The sequence below is a fragment of the Mauremys reevesii genome, linkage group 1, assembly GCF_016161935.1.
Source record: "Mauremys reevesii isolate NIE-2019 linkage group 1, ASM1616193v1, whole genome shotgun sequence".
Classification (NCBI taxonomy): Eukaryota; Metazoa; Chordata; order Testudines; family Geoemydidae; genus Mauremys; species Mauremys reevesii.
Window position 1 is genome coordinate 73328508 of NC_052623.1, and position 13791 is coordinate 73342298.

Below are 13791 nucleotides of genomic sequence, written 5' to 3' on the forward strand. Positions count from 1 at the left end.
TAAAAATGGCAGGTCTTCAGCTCAGCACTGGCACAGTTCCTTCACTTTCATGATTCACTGCTGCTGAGCCCTGTTGTACTCCTTTGGTTGCATCCCCTGGCAAATCTTTTTGTTTCTATGGCTGGCACATAGCTGTGCCTTCACAGCCTCTTTTCCCCATAGTATGATCGGCTGTGGAGTTGCATGCAATTTAGGATTGCAGCTAGGTGTGCTCTCCAAGCAGGGCAATCAGGAAAAAGTTTCTCTGACCCTTGAGCAGTGGACTTCATAATTGTGATGAGAGCGGTCACTGTTGCAGGGAATTGGGCATTTTGGGACAGCTGCTGGAGGACTGTTAGGGCCAGCACAGGACACGCAGTGCCTACACCAGGGATCGCAACCTTTGGCATGCGGCTCGCCAGGATAAGCATCCTGGCGGGCCAGGCGGGTTTGTTTACCTGCTGTGTCCGCAGGTTCGGCTGATTGCGGCTCCCACTGGCCGTGGTTCGCCGCTCCAGGCCAATGCGGGTGGCGGGAAGCAGCAGCCAGCACTCCCTCGGCCTGCGCCGCTTCCTGCAGCCCCCATTGGCCTGGGCGGCTGCACACAAGAGAATGAAGGGCCACCCACCTAATTAGTGGAGCTGCTAGACGTGGTTCCAGTGATTAGGTACTTGGACCCTGGAGAAGACACACATGTAAGGTGAGGTGGTGGTCTTGGGAGGAATATGGGATAGGTGGGAGGGGACAGAGGGGTGAGAAGAGGGAGTGGGGGAATTTGAGATGTGCAGGGTTGTGGCTGCCAAAGAGACAACTTTTCCCAGCTCCAGGGCTGTGGCTGCTAAGGAGAGACCACCCCTCCTTCCCAGCCCAGCTCAGGGCTGACGTGGTGGGGGAGAGAGGGAGAGACCCCTCTCCTTCCCAGCCCCAGTTTGGGGGCTGCAATGGCAGGGGAGAGAGTGCACATCTGTCGCATTAGAAAGGTAAGACTACTGATATTAAAATGAGTTGTGTGCTTTTATTTGTAGAACAAAAAAGTTAATAATTATTAAGTGCTATATTACAACACAGAATACAAAGTGTACAGTGCTCACTTTATATTATTTTTATTACAAATATTTGCAGTGTAAAAAACAAAAGAAATTTTATTTTTCAATTTACCTAATACAAGTACTGTAGTGCAAGATCTTTATCATGAAAGTTGAATTTACAAATGCACAATTTTGTACAAAAAAACCTGCACTCAAAAATAAAACAATGTAAAACTTTATAGCCTACAGTTCCACTCAGTCCTACTTCTTGTTCAGCCAATCACTCAGACAAATGAGTTTGGTTACAATTTGCAGGAGATAATGCTGCCCGCTTCTTGTTTACAATGTCACCTGAAAGTGAGAAGAGGCATTCACATGGCACTGTTGTAGCCAGCATCGCAAGATGTTTACGTGCCAGATGTGCTAAAGATTCATATGTCCCTTCATGCTTCAATCAGCATTCCAGCGTCCATGCTGATGATGGTTTCTGCTCAATAATGATCCAAAGCAGAGCAGACCGACACATGTTCATTTTCATCATCTGAGTCAGATGCCACCAGCAGAAAGTTGATTTTCTTTTTTGGTAGTTCAGGTTCTGTAGTTTCTTCATCGGAGTGTTGCTCTTTTAAGATTTCCAAAAGCATGCTCCAAACCTCAATCCTCTCAGATTTTGGATGGCACTTCAGATTCTTAAACCTTGGGTCAAGTGCTGTAGTAATTTTTAGAAATCTCACATTGGTACCTTCTTTGCATTTTGTCAAATCTGCAGTGAAAGTGTTCTTAAAATGAACAATATATGCTGGGTCATCATCCAAGATTGCTATAACATGAAATATATGGCAGAAATGGGTAAAACAGAGCAGGAGACATACAATTCTCCCACAAGGAGTTCAGTAATAAATTTAATTAAAGCATTATTTTTTTAATGAGCATCATCAGCATGGCAGTATGTCCTCTGGAATGGTGGCCAAAGCATGAAGGGGCATACGAATATTTAGCATTTTTGGCACAGAAATACCCTGCAACACCAGCTGCAAAGGTGCCATGTGAATGCCTGTTCTCACTTTCAGGTGACATTGTAAATAAGAAGCAGTCAGCAGTATCTCCTGTAAAGGTAAACAAACTTGTTTGTCTTAGCGATTGGCTGAACAAGAAGTAGGACTGAGTGGACTTTGTAGGCTCTAAAGTTTTACATTGTTTTGTTTTTGAGTGCAGTTATGTAACAAAACAAAATCTACATTTGTAAGTTACACTTTCATGATAAAGTATCAGAGGGGTAGCCGTGTTAGTCCAGTGTCCCTCGGCCTGCACCGCTTCCAGGAGCTCCCATTGTCCTGTAGTGGCGAACCGCAGCCAGTGGGAACCACGATCGGCTGGACCTGCGGACAGGGCAGGTAAACAAACCAGCCCAGCCCGCCAGGGGATTTCCCTACACAAGCGGCGACCCCAGTTTGAGAAACACTGTGTTAGTCTGTATCCATAAAAACAACAAGGAGTCTGGTGGCACCTTAAAGACTAACAGATTTATTTGGGCATAAGCTTGCTTCCGAAGAAGTGGGTTTTTTACCCATGAAAGTTTATGCTCCAGAAAATCTGTTAGTCTTTAAGGTGCCACCAGACTCCTTGTTGTTTTCACGATAAAGAGATTACATTACAGTACTTGTATGAGGTGAATTGAAAAATACTGTTTCTTTTGTTTATCATTTTTACAGTGCAAATATTTGTAATAAAAACAATAATATAAAGTAAGCACTGTACACTTTTTATTAACATAAGAATGGCCATACTGGGTCAGACCAAAGGTTCATCTAGCCCAGTATCCTGTCTTCCGACAGTGGCCAATGCCAGGTGCCCCAGAGAGAATGAACAAAACATGTAATCATCAAGTCACCCATTCCCGTCTTCTGGCAAACAGAGGCTAGGGACATCATTCCTGTTCATCCTGGCTAACAGCCATTGATGGGCCTATCCTCCATGAACTTATCTAGGTCTTTTTTTAACCTTGTTATAGTCTTGGCCTTCACAACAGCTTCTGGCAAAGAGTTCCACATGTTGACTGTGCGTTGTGTGAAAAAGTACTTCCTTTTGTTTGTTGTAAACCTGCTGCCTATTAATTTCCTCAAGTGACTGCTAGTTCTTGTCTTATATGAGGGATAAATATTCCCTCATATTCACCTTCTCCACACCATTCATGGTTTTATAGACCTCTTGTCTCGTAATTGTCTCTTTTCTAAGCTGAACAGTCTTTTCAGTCCTCAAATGGAAGCTGTTTCATACCCCTAATAATTTTTGTTGCCTTTGTCTACACCTTCTCTAATTCTAATATATCTTTTTTGAGATGGGGTGACCAGGACTGCATGCAGTATTCAAGTTATGGGCGTACCATGGATTCATATAGTGGCATTATGATATTTTCTATTTTATTATCTAGCCCTTTCCTAGTGGTTCCTAACATTCTGATTGATTTTATGACTGCCACTGCACATTGAGCAGATGTGTTCAGAGAACTATCCACAGTGACTCCAAGATCTCTTTCTTGAGCTAATTTAGACCCCATCACTTTGTATGCATAGTTGGGATTATGTTTTCCCATGTGCATTAATATGCATTTATCAACATTGAATTTCATCTGCCATTTTGTTGCTCAGTCACCCAGTTTAGTGAGATCCCTTTGTAACTCTTCACAAACAGCTTTGGACTTAACTATCTTGAGAGTAATTTTGTATCGTCTGCAAATTTTGCCACCTCACTGTTTACCCCTTTTCCCAGATTATTATTGAATATGTTGAATAGCACTGGTCCTAGTACAGACCCCTAGGGGACACCACTATTTATCCCTCTCCATTTTGAAAACTGACTATTTATTCCTACTGTTTGTTTCCTATCTTTTAACCAGTTACCAATCTATAAGAGGACCTTCCCTGTTATCCCATGTCAGCTTACTTTGCTTAGGAGCCTTTGGTGAGGGACCTTGTCAAAGGTTTTCTGAAAATCTAAGTACACTATATCCACTGGATCCCCCTTGTCCACATGCTTGTTGACCCCATCAAAGAATTCTAGTAGATTGGTGAGGCATGATTTCCCTTTACAAAAACCATATTGACTCTTCCCCAACAAATTATGTTCATCTATGTGTCTGACAATTTTATTCTTTACTATAGTTTCAACCAGTTTGCCTGGTAGTGAAATCAGGCTTACCAACCTGTAATTGCCAGGATCACCTCTGGAGCCCTTTTTAAAAATTGGTGTCACATTAGCTATCCTCCAGTCATTTGGTACAGAAGCTGATTTAAATGATAAGTTACAGACTACAGTTAGTAGTTCTGCAATTTCACATTTGAGTTCCTTCAGAACTCTGGGGTGAATACCATCTGGTCCTGGTGACATATTACTCTTTAGTTTATCAGTTTGTTCCAAAATGACACTAATGACACCTCAATCTGGGACAGTTCCTCAGATTTGTCACCAAAAAAGAATGGCTCATGTTTGGAAATCTCCCTCACATCCTCAGCTGTGAAGACCGATGCAAAGAATTCAGTTTGTTTCTCCACAGTGGCCTTATCATCCTTGAGAGCTGCTTTAGCATCTTGATCGTCCAATCCACTGGTTGCTTAGCAGGCTTCCTGCTTCTGATGTACTTAAAAAAAATTGCTATTACTTTTTGAGTCTTTGGCTAGCTGTTCTTCAAATTCATCTTTGGCCTTCCTAATTATATTTTTACACTTCATTTGCCAGAGTTTATGCTCCTTTCTATTTTCCTCAGTAGGATTTAACTTCCACTTTTTAAAGGATACCTTTTTGCCCTCACTGCTTCTTTTACTTTGTTGTTTAGCTACGGTGGCACTTTTTTGGGTTCCCTTACTATGTTTTATTTGGGGTATACATTTAAATTGAGCCTCTATTCTGGTGTCTTTAAAAAGTTTCCATGCAGCTTGCAGGGATTTCACTTTTGGTGCTGTTCCTTTTAATTGCTGCTTAACTAACTTCCTCATTTTTGTGTAATATCCATTTCTGAAATTAAATGTTACAGTGTTGGGTTGCTGCGGTGTTTTCCCCGCCACAGAGATGTTAAATTTAATTATATTATGGTCACTATTACTAAGCGGTCCAGCTATATTCACCTCTTGGACCAGATCCTGTGGTCCATTTAGGACTAAATCAAGAATTGACTCTCCTCTTTTGGGTTCCAAGACTAGCTGCTCCAAGAAGCAGTTATTTAAGGTGTCAAGAAACTTTATCTCTGCATCCTGTCCTGAGGTGATATGTACCTAGTCTATATGAGGATAGTTGAAATTCCCCATTATTATTGAGTTTTTTATTTTAATAGCCTCTCTAATCTCCCTGCGTATTTCACAGTCACTATCACCATCCTGGTCATGTGGTTGGTAATATGTCCCTACTGCTATATTCTTACTATTATAGCATGGAATTACTATCCATAGAGATTCTAGGGTACAGTTTGGTTCATTTAAGATTTTTACTTCATTTGATTCTATGCTTTCTTTCACATATAGTTCCACTCCCCCCACCAGCCGATCTGTTCTGTCCTTCCAATATATTTTTTACCCTGGTATTACTGTGTCCCATTGATTATCCTCATTCCACCAAGTTTCTGTGTTGCCAATTATATCAATATCCTCACTTAATATGAGGCACTCTAGTTCACACATCATACTATTTAGACTTCTAGAATTGGTATATAAGCACTTTAAAAACTTGTCACTGTTTAGCTGTCTGCCATTGCATGATGTAATTGAATGGGACTTTTTTCCATTTGACTGTTTCTCATCAGATCCTACCTGCATTTTACCATCTTCCATCCTTTCCTCCTACTAGGACATAAAGAATCTCCATTAAGAGATCCTCCTTTAAGTGATATTTCTGTCTGAACCACATGCTTCTCCGTACCTGTCAGCTTCCCCGCAGCCCTTAGTTTAGAAACTACTCTATTCTGTGTTGTAATAGAAATAAATATATTTGAAAATGTAGAAAAACATCCACAAAAATTTTCAACTGGTATTCTGTTGTTTAACAGTGCAATTAATTGTGATTAATTTTTTGAATCACAATTACATTTTGAGTTAATCATGTGACTTAATCGACAGCCTTAGTTTTAATAACACTTTATTAAAAAAAGCGTAGTTTGCAATTACATTTTTGGATGTAATTATCACAATTGCATGTACAAATTGTTACATTTTTTGCATGTGTAAATGGCCAGTTAGATGCACAGCTGAGCATTTGCACACACCATTGCAGTAACTGTATGAAAAATGGGGCGTTTATTGCACATTTCTTTTTGTGTACACCTGGCATTTTGAAAATAATCCCTAGTTGGTTTATACCAGTGATTCTCAAACTTTTGTACTGGTTACCCCTTTCACATAGCAAGCTTCTGAGTGCGACTCCCCCTTAAAAATTAAAAACACTTTTTATATATTTAAAAAATATAAATCATAAATTCTGGCGTAAAAGAGGTGTGTGGGGTGGAGGTTGACAGTTTGTGACCCCCCCACATAATAACTTTGTGACCCCCTGAGGGATCCCGACCCCCAGTTTGAGAACCCCTGGTTTATACACTATATCTTAAGTAAATGCTGTATAAATACACTGTTGCTGTACGTGCAGTAGATGCCCAGTAGCTGAATTAGTTGCACAGTAACAACTAATTGGTACAGCTGAAAGTATAAACTGTAACATCTTTAAAATGATGTTAATAATATTATTATTCCACTTTAAATATGACGTATTTTGCTGTTGTATACATTGAGCTATTTTAGGGATATTTTGCAAATAATAATGTGCTAAAGAAATAATATTATCTATTAATTTTTTTTATAGTTTTTAGGGTATTTTTTATAGAATCCTACTGGTTTCAGCCTTATTAGATTCTATATGAGTTCACATGAATACACTGAACATTATTATAAACAATTGAAATACTTGCTGAATTATAGCTAGCTCATAGGTAGATAGCAATGATTTTCATATGGCATGTTTGCTAACAATCTGTACTCCAAAGTAAACTTGCGTGGAGAAAGGTGATTCCGTTTCAGAAGATTTCAATATATAAACATTTGGTCTTGTTCCTATTAGGAATAAACCCCCAAATTACAAAAGTCATGATGAAAGGGAAAACCCTGGAGTCAGTAACTCTGGGACAGTCCACCTGGTTGACTGGAAGCCCAAGGGTCTCTGACTCAGGACTAGTCCACCCGGCTCACTGTTCTAGAGTCACAGACTCTGGAAGACCTGGGGTCTGTGACTTCTGGGCAGCCTCTCCGGCTGGTTGTCCTGGAACTTCAGTCCCTGGAATTCTGGACTCTCCAGCAGCCCAGCAAATGGACTTTTGAGGAACCAGGCAAGTGTTCCTGGGTAGAACACCAGACAGGTTTAGAAAGTTGCCTAGCAGAAGGGGTCCTGCCTTATTTCTGGAGGAACTTCACTGAAATCAAAATGTCTTCACAGACTGTTTCCATTTCAGAGAATTGGTTAATTCTGACAAAATAAAAACAAAACAAAACTCTTTTGTCTGTATTTTTCCAGCCAGCTTTACTCTGAAGTATGCTTTATATGAGGGGACAGACTGCTCAATTTATTTCCTCTCTCCTATTCTATCCAAATTAATCTAGAGAAAATTTACCAGACAAACAAAAACATCACAACTCATTAACCAAATGAGGCAATGAAACTCCGTGAAAGAGATTTGGACACTGACTCTTTAAAAAGCAACTCACTGAGAGCCTGTCCCGATTCTCATTGAGGTCAATGAATGTCTTTCCATTGACTTTAATAGGAGCTAGATTGAAACCTTAAAGGGCACCAGATACACGTGTGTTTATTGAACCGTTATTGAATTTCACTAAATAGACCTTTAAATAGTTTATTGGGATTAAAATGTAATAAACATAAGGGCTAGATTTTACCTGCAAAGACATCCGTGCATGGAATTTCCATTAAATTCCCAATGAAGTTCCTTGAGAATTTATGGGATAAGGTCATAACTCCTTAGGTAACTATATACTGAGGAAAACATATCCTGATTTTCATAAAATATTCATTTAGAATTAACATAATGTAACCAGTTTTTATTGTGGGGGTTTTAATGTTGAATAAGGTAGTCACATATTTATTGTTTATAACATGCAATAGCTTTTCCTTTAGGAATAAATAAGTGCCAATGGGGAACTGTATTTGACAGCTTGACTTTGTGTTAGACATTTGATATTCCCTCTTGTATTGCCAGTCTTAAGGCCAATTTCTCCAGTGTTTGTCAAAATAGAAACATCTGGAAAAAATTCAACATTTAGCACTGAACACTAAGCACTTTACTGCACAATGACTATCAACACTGTATAATACAATCTGACAAATAAGCCATTACTGTCGGAGGGAAAGCTTTTAAATCAGGCCTTAACTACTTTTACTAAGGGCTTGGAAGGTAATCAGTGAAATTATATTTTTTCCCCTGTGTATTTATGCCTCTGTCTGCAGTCTTTAGAGATGTGCCAGTTACAATTTATCCACTACCTGGTGTGAAACACAGGTAACCAGATAATACAAGCAATTAGCAAGCATTTCTCACTGTGGAAAAAAGGTGTTATTTCCTCAAATGTATGTTCCCCAAGGGAGACAACGGTGTGAAGGTGACATTTTGTTCCCATCTTTTCCCAGAAGATACTTTGTTGTTCTCTTCTTATCCCAATCAGTGACTTTCAGTGAATGCTGATTAGTAATATAGCAATATGTTCTATTGCATGGAAATACCATTAAAACTCAAGTTCACAGACAACACCATTCTATGACAGGTTTCTATATGGACATCAACATGAAATATTTTAAATGTGTTTCTTGATATTACCCTTTGTTTTCTTTTATATTCCCCTCCCCCAGGCACCTCCACTATCTATTATACTACCTATGAATGTTGCTTGATGCTCGCTTCAAGTAGGTAAGTTCAGTGAAACAGAGCAGGTGGGATTGGGGCATAGAAGAGGTTGGTATTGCTACAGGCTGTCATGTGTTGAACCTCCACAGCAATTCCATGTGGTAGAGTCACTCCACAGTGAACATGGGGAGGGATTTCAGGGTAAAATGGGACGGAATCAAATTGTTGCAGCTCTCTGTGTCATGTTTCCAATGGTACCCAGAGAATTTCATTTGAGAAAGTCCCATATCACGTGCAGCTACTCCTTTCTATGCCCTCCACATTTACTGAATAGGGTAGTAGAGCACAGCCTTGGAAGACTGCATCAATGGCCATATAGCTCCTAAGGGACCCTTGCTGCAATGTGGGAGGATTTCCTGCTGTAAGTGTGGGGGAGCAGATCATCGCAAGGTATGGCCCAGGAACAGCATGGTGGCACTCTGCTTATCTCAGAGGTCCTCAGGGGCTGGCAGAGACTCTCTTCTCTTGCTTATGTTTCTTTATGCTGTTGGAGAAAAGCATTGAATCCTTAATTTGTTTGGTTATTGGGGCAGAAATTATGGTCCTTATTCTCAAATCTGGCCAAGAAGTTGCTGGGTTCAAGTTGAGGGAGTGGGTAGTGGCAGTGACAAATGTGGATCCTTGTAGAGATGTAGAAGCTGCTGCTGGAACTAATGGACTTGAGAAATTCATGTACTACCTGCGTTTAAACAAGAAGTTAAGGAAATTTCAAGAAATGACAGACTTATATACTTGACTTCTGAAGTAGAGTATACTAGAAACACTAATCAGGACTAGTTTATAGGGAAACACCCAGGAACATGTAATTTAATTAAGGATAGTCAGTATGATTTCACAAAAAGGAGGTTATAGCCACCATTTGATTTCGTTTAAAGAACTAACAAAAAGCTGAAGAAAGAAAGCCAGGGACATAATTTGCCTGTACATTAACTTACTTATGCATTTTCTATGCAGTACACAGGCTGTTAGCTACACAGTTCCTATTAGAGAAGTAAATTGTGTAGATGAAACCGTGCTTTGAAAATGTAGGGCCTGCAAGGACAGCAAATACATTATAAGGGTGATCTACTTGCTTGCATAGGCTTGTAACTCAAAGACAGAGGGTAATTGCTAAATATTCGGAGAGAGGAAGGGAGTGCCCCAGGATCAGTATCAGAAACAGTTCTGTTCACTTTACATAGCAATAACCTGGAGGTAGGAATGTGCAATAAAGAGATAAAATGTCCTGAAACAGGTCTAGTAGTTACTGACAAAAGAGGGCTATCTAATTCAAAATTACTTGGATAAACTAGAAGCCTGGGCAGATAAGTGGCTTTGCACTTCAGCACTGAGAAATGTACGGTACTGTAGATTGGGGCAATGTGATATTAAAAATATTCAAAGGAAAATAGCCTACATAATTCTTTGGGGGAATATCTGAGCATAGCAAAGGATAAAAGTCTGAAAACTTCAGAATAGCTTCTAAAATAGTAAATAACAAAGCAATAAACAAATGCAACACTCATTTATTATTAATGTTTTTAAATGCCATCATTTGTGTCATACATAACATGGTCCATGTATCAAGGAACTTACAAGCAATGACACTGGTCTTACTCTCCTTGAAGTCCCATTGTTTTCAATGGAAGCAGGATTTGGCTCTAGGTTCAAAAAGACATTAGATCATTTAAAAAATAAATGCCTGATTTAGGTTTCATTAGGTCTACATGGGAATGTTGGATCCTTATTGCCAAGACTGTGAAAAGGAGTGGATTTAGTAGGAGGAAGTGGGATGCAGCCCATTTAATACAAGCCTGAGAAAATAATTCTATCACCATATCAGATAGTACAGCAAAGCAACATTTAGAATGTTCTATTTGTTTTTGTATATTTATAGCTTTTGAGGCCAGAAAGGGCCATCACAAAAAGTTCCTCTACCTTGTAGAAGACAACTTCATTTTTCATCACTAGCCAGAGAAGACGACATCTTGGATCTACTTCTGATAGGGAAAAAGGATTGAGAATTTCAGGACAATGTCTGACCTCCTGTATAACACAGGGCATAAAACCGTATCCAGGAATTTCTGCTCATAGCTTCTGTTTTGAGCCAAAATCTATCTTTTAGAAAGATGTCCAGTCTTCATTTAAAGACTTCAAGTAATGTACTCCACCATGTCCCTAGGCAAGTTGTTCCAAAGTTTAATTACCCTCATTGTCTAAAATGTGTACCTTATTTTTAGTCTGAATTTGTCTAGTTTCTTCTTCCAATCATTGAATCTCATTATGCCTTTTTCTTCTTCCACTATTGGAAATGGCTTCCCTGTGTAATTACTTGTAGACCATGAACATGTCACCTCTTAACTTTTTTTTTATTTTGGCTAAATTAAGTAGACTGAGATTTTCTATTCTATTCTATTCTATTTGAGGTGGTGGGGAGTCTCTTCTTCTTTCTTGTCACTTCCCTGTTTGGGGTTGGTGACTTTTATAGCCTGTCACAGTTCAGTTCAGGACAACTACACCTGTATTGCCCTCTGTGGTCCAGCAAGGACACCCACTTTAGGCTTCTGGCTAGATGTTGCTCTCTTGGGTAGAGACACATGGCTCTCTCCCTTCTGACTGGAATATTTCCAGGCTGAACAGTTTCCCTGATTATACTTGGATAACCCCTGCAAAAGACAGACTTCCAGAACAGGCCTAGTTCACTTCTCTTTTCAGAAACAGTCCACAGCATAATTGCCACAGTTAAGTTACCACACAGGCTTTTCGAAGCAAGCACATTTATTCTTAGGATGAAAGCATTACAGAAAAAAACATATTAAAAACAATAAAAGAATCTACACACATTCTAATAAGCTGACCAGAGATCACCCCGGTTGGTGATTAGTCCTTCAAACCCCACACAGGGATTCTTCTGGTGGTCACAAGTTCATCACGGTTTCAGCTCAGAACCAGCACCCTAAAAGGGTCACTCTTTTATCCCATTTAGGTCTTTGAAGCCACTGTGAATAGGTGATCAGCCAGACAATGCTTCAAAAGGAGGTTCATTTGCATATCTCTCCCTAGAGATTTCATGGGAAGCCCATTTAATTTTTAAAGTTCATTATTGTCTTAGCCTATTATTTAAAAGATTTCTTTGAAGCTCATGCCATTTCCCAAGTTTACATTAGGCAAGTCTCCTAGACAAGTTACATACAATCCAAAATAATCCATAAACACTTAAACCCACAGAAACATTTGTATTTTAATACGAGGAGCTCCTAGAATATTTAAACTTAATTCTCAAGTATCAGAAGGGTAGCCATGTTAATATGTATCCACAAAAATAACGAGGCGTCTGGGGGCACCTTAAAGACTAACAGATTTATTTGGACATAAGCTTTTGTGGGTAAAAAACCCACTTCTTCAGATGCATGGAATGGAAATTACAGATGCAGGCATAAATATACTGACACATGAAGAGAAAGGAGTTACTTTACGAGTGGAGAACCAGTGTTGACAAGGCCAATTCAATCAGGGTGGATGTGGTCCACTCCCAATAATTGATGAGGAGGTGTCAATACCAAGAGAGGGAAAATAGCTTTTGTAGTGAGCCAGCGTAGTGAGTTAGCCCAGTAACCCAGGAACCAATCCTTGTAACAAACCCCGCTGCCTACTCTGTCCCCATATCTACTCTAGCGACACCATCAGAGGACCCAACCATATGAGCCACACTATCAGGGGCTCATTCACTTGCATATCTACTAATGTGATATATGCCATCATGTGCCAGCAATGCCCCTCTGCCATGTACATTGGCCAAACCGAACAGTCTCTTTGTAAAAGAATAAATGGACACAAATCAGCCATCAGGAATAGTAACATACAAAAGTCAGGTTTTAGAGTAGTAGCTGTGTTAGTCTGTATCAGCAAAAAGAATGAGGAGTACTTGTGGTGCCTTAGAGACTAACAAATTTATTTGAGCATAAGCTTGTATGGGCTAAAACCCACTTCATCGGATGCATGCAGTGAAAAATACAGTACGAAGATATATATATATCTTCATATACATATACATGTACATATACACACACACACAGAGAACATGGAAAAATGGGTGTTGCCATACACACTATAAAGAGAGTGATCAGTTAAAGTGAGCTATTATCAGCAGGAGAAAAAACAACAACAAAAAAACCCTTTTGTAGTGATAATCAGGATGGCAGAACACTTCAATCTTCCTGGACATTCTATAACAGATTTAAAAGTAGCCATACTTCAACAAAATCTTCAGAAACAGACCTCAAAGAGAAGGTGCAGAGCTACAATTCATTTGCAAATTTCACACCATTAATTTGGGCTTGAATAGGGACTGGGAGTGGCCCTCTGAAGTTCTATAAGTTCTCCACTTGTAAAGTAACTCCATTTTCTTCATGTGTCAGTATATTTATGCCTGTATCTGTAATTTTCACTCCATGCATCTGTTAGTCTTTAAGGTGCCACTGCACCCCTCCTTGTTTTTGTGGGTAAGGACTAACACGGCTATCCCTCTGATACTTGACACCATGCAAGGCACTGAATTTAGCCATATGAAGTGGAAATCCATCAACCTCATGAAAAAACTTGCACAGATACAGACAGATATCATCTTCGTCTCCAAGTGCAAACAGATGAACATCATTCCAAATGGACTGAAGGTAAAAAGTCCATTGCAATCGACATACTACACTGACTATGGTTAGAGATTGTGCCACACACTCTCAAAGATACTGAGGAGCCACCTGATCATCATCCTATACAGCAGACAGGAGAAGATCAAGAATGAGCACTCAAAACTGGAGACTCTCATACAAAACCAACCTTCCACACAAACTTCCACGT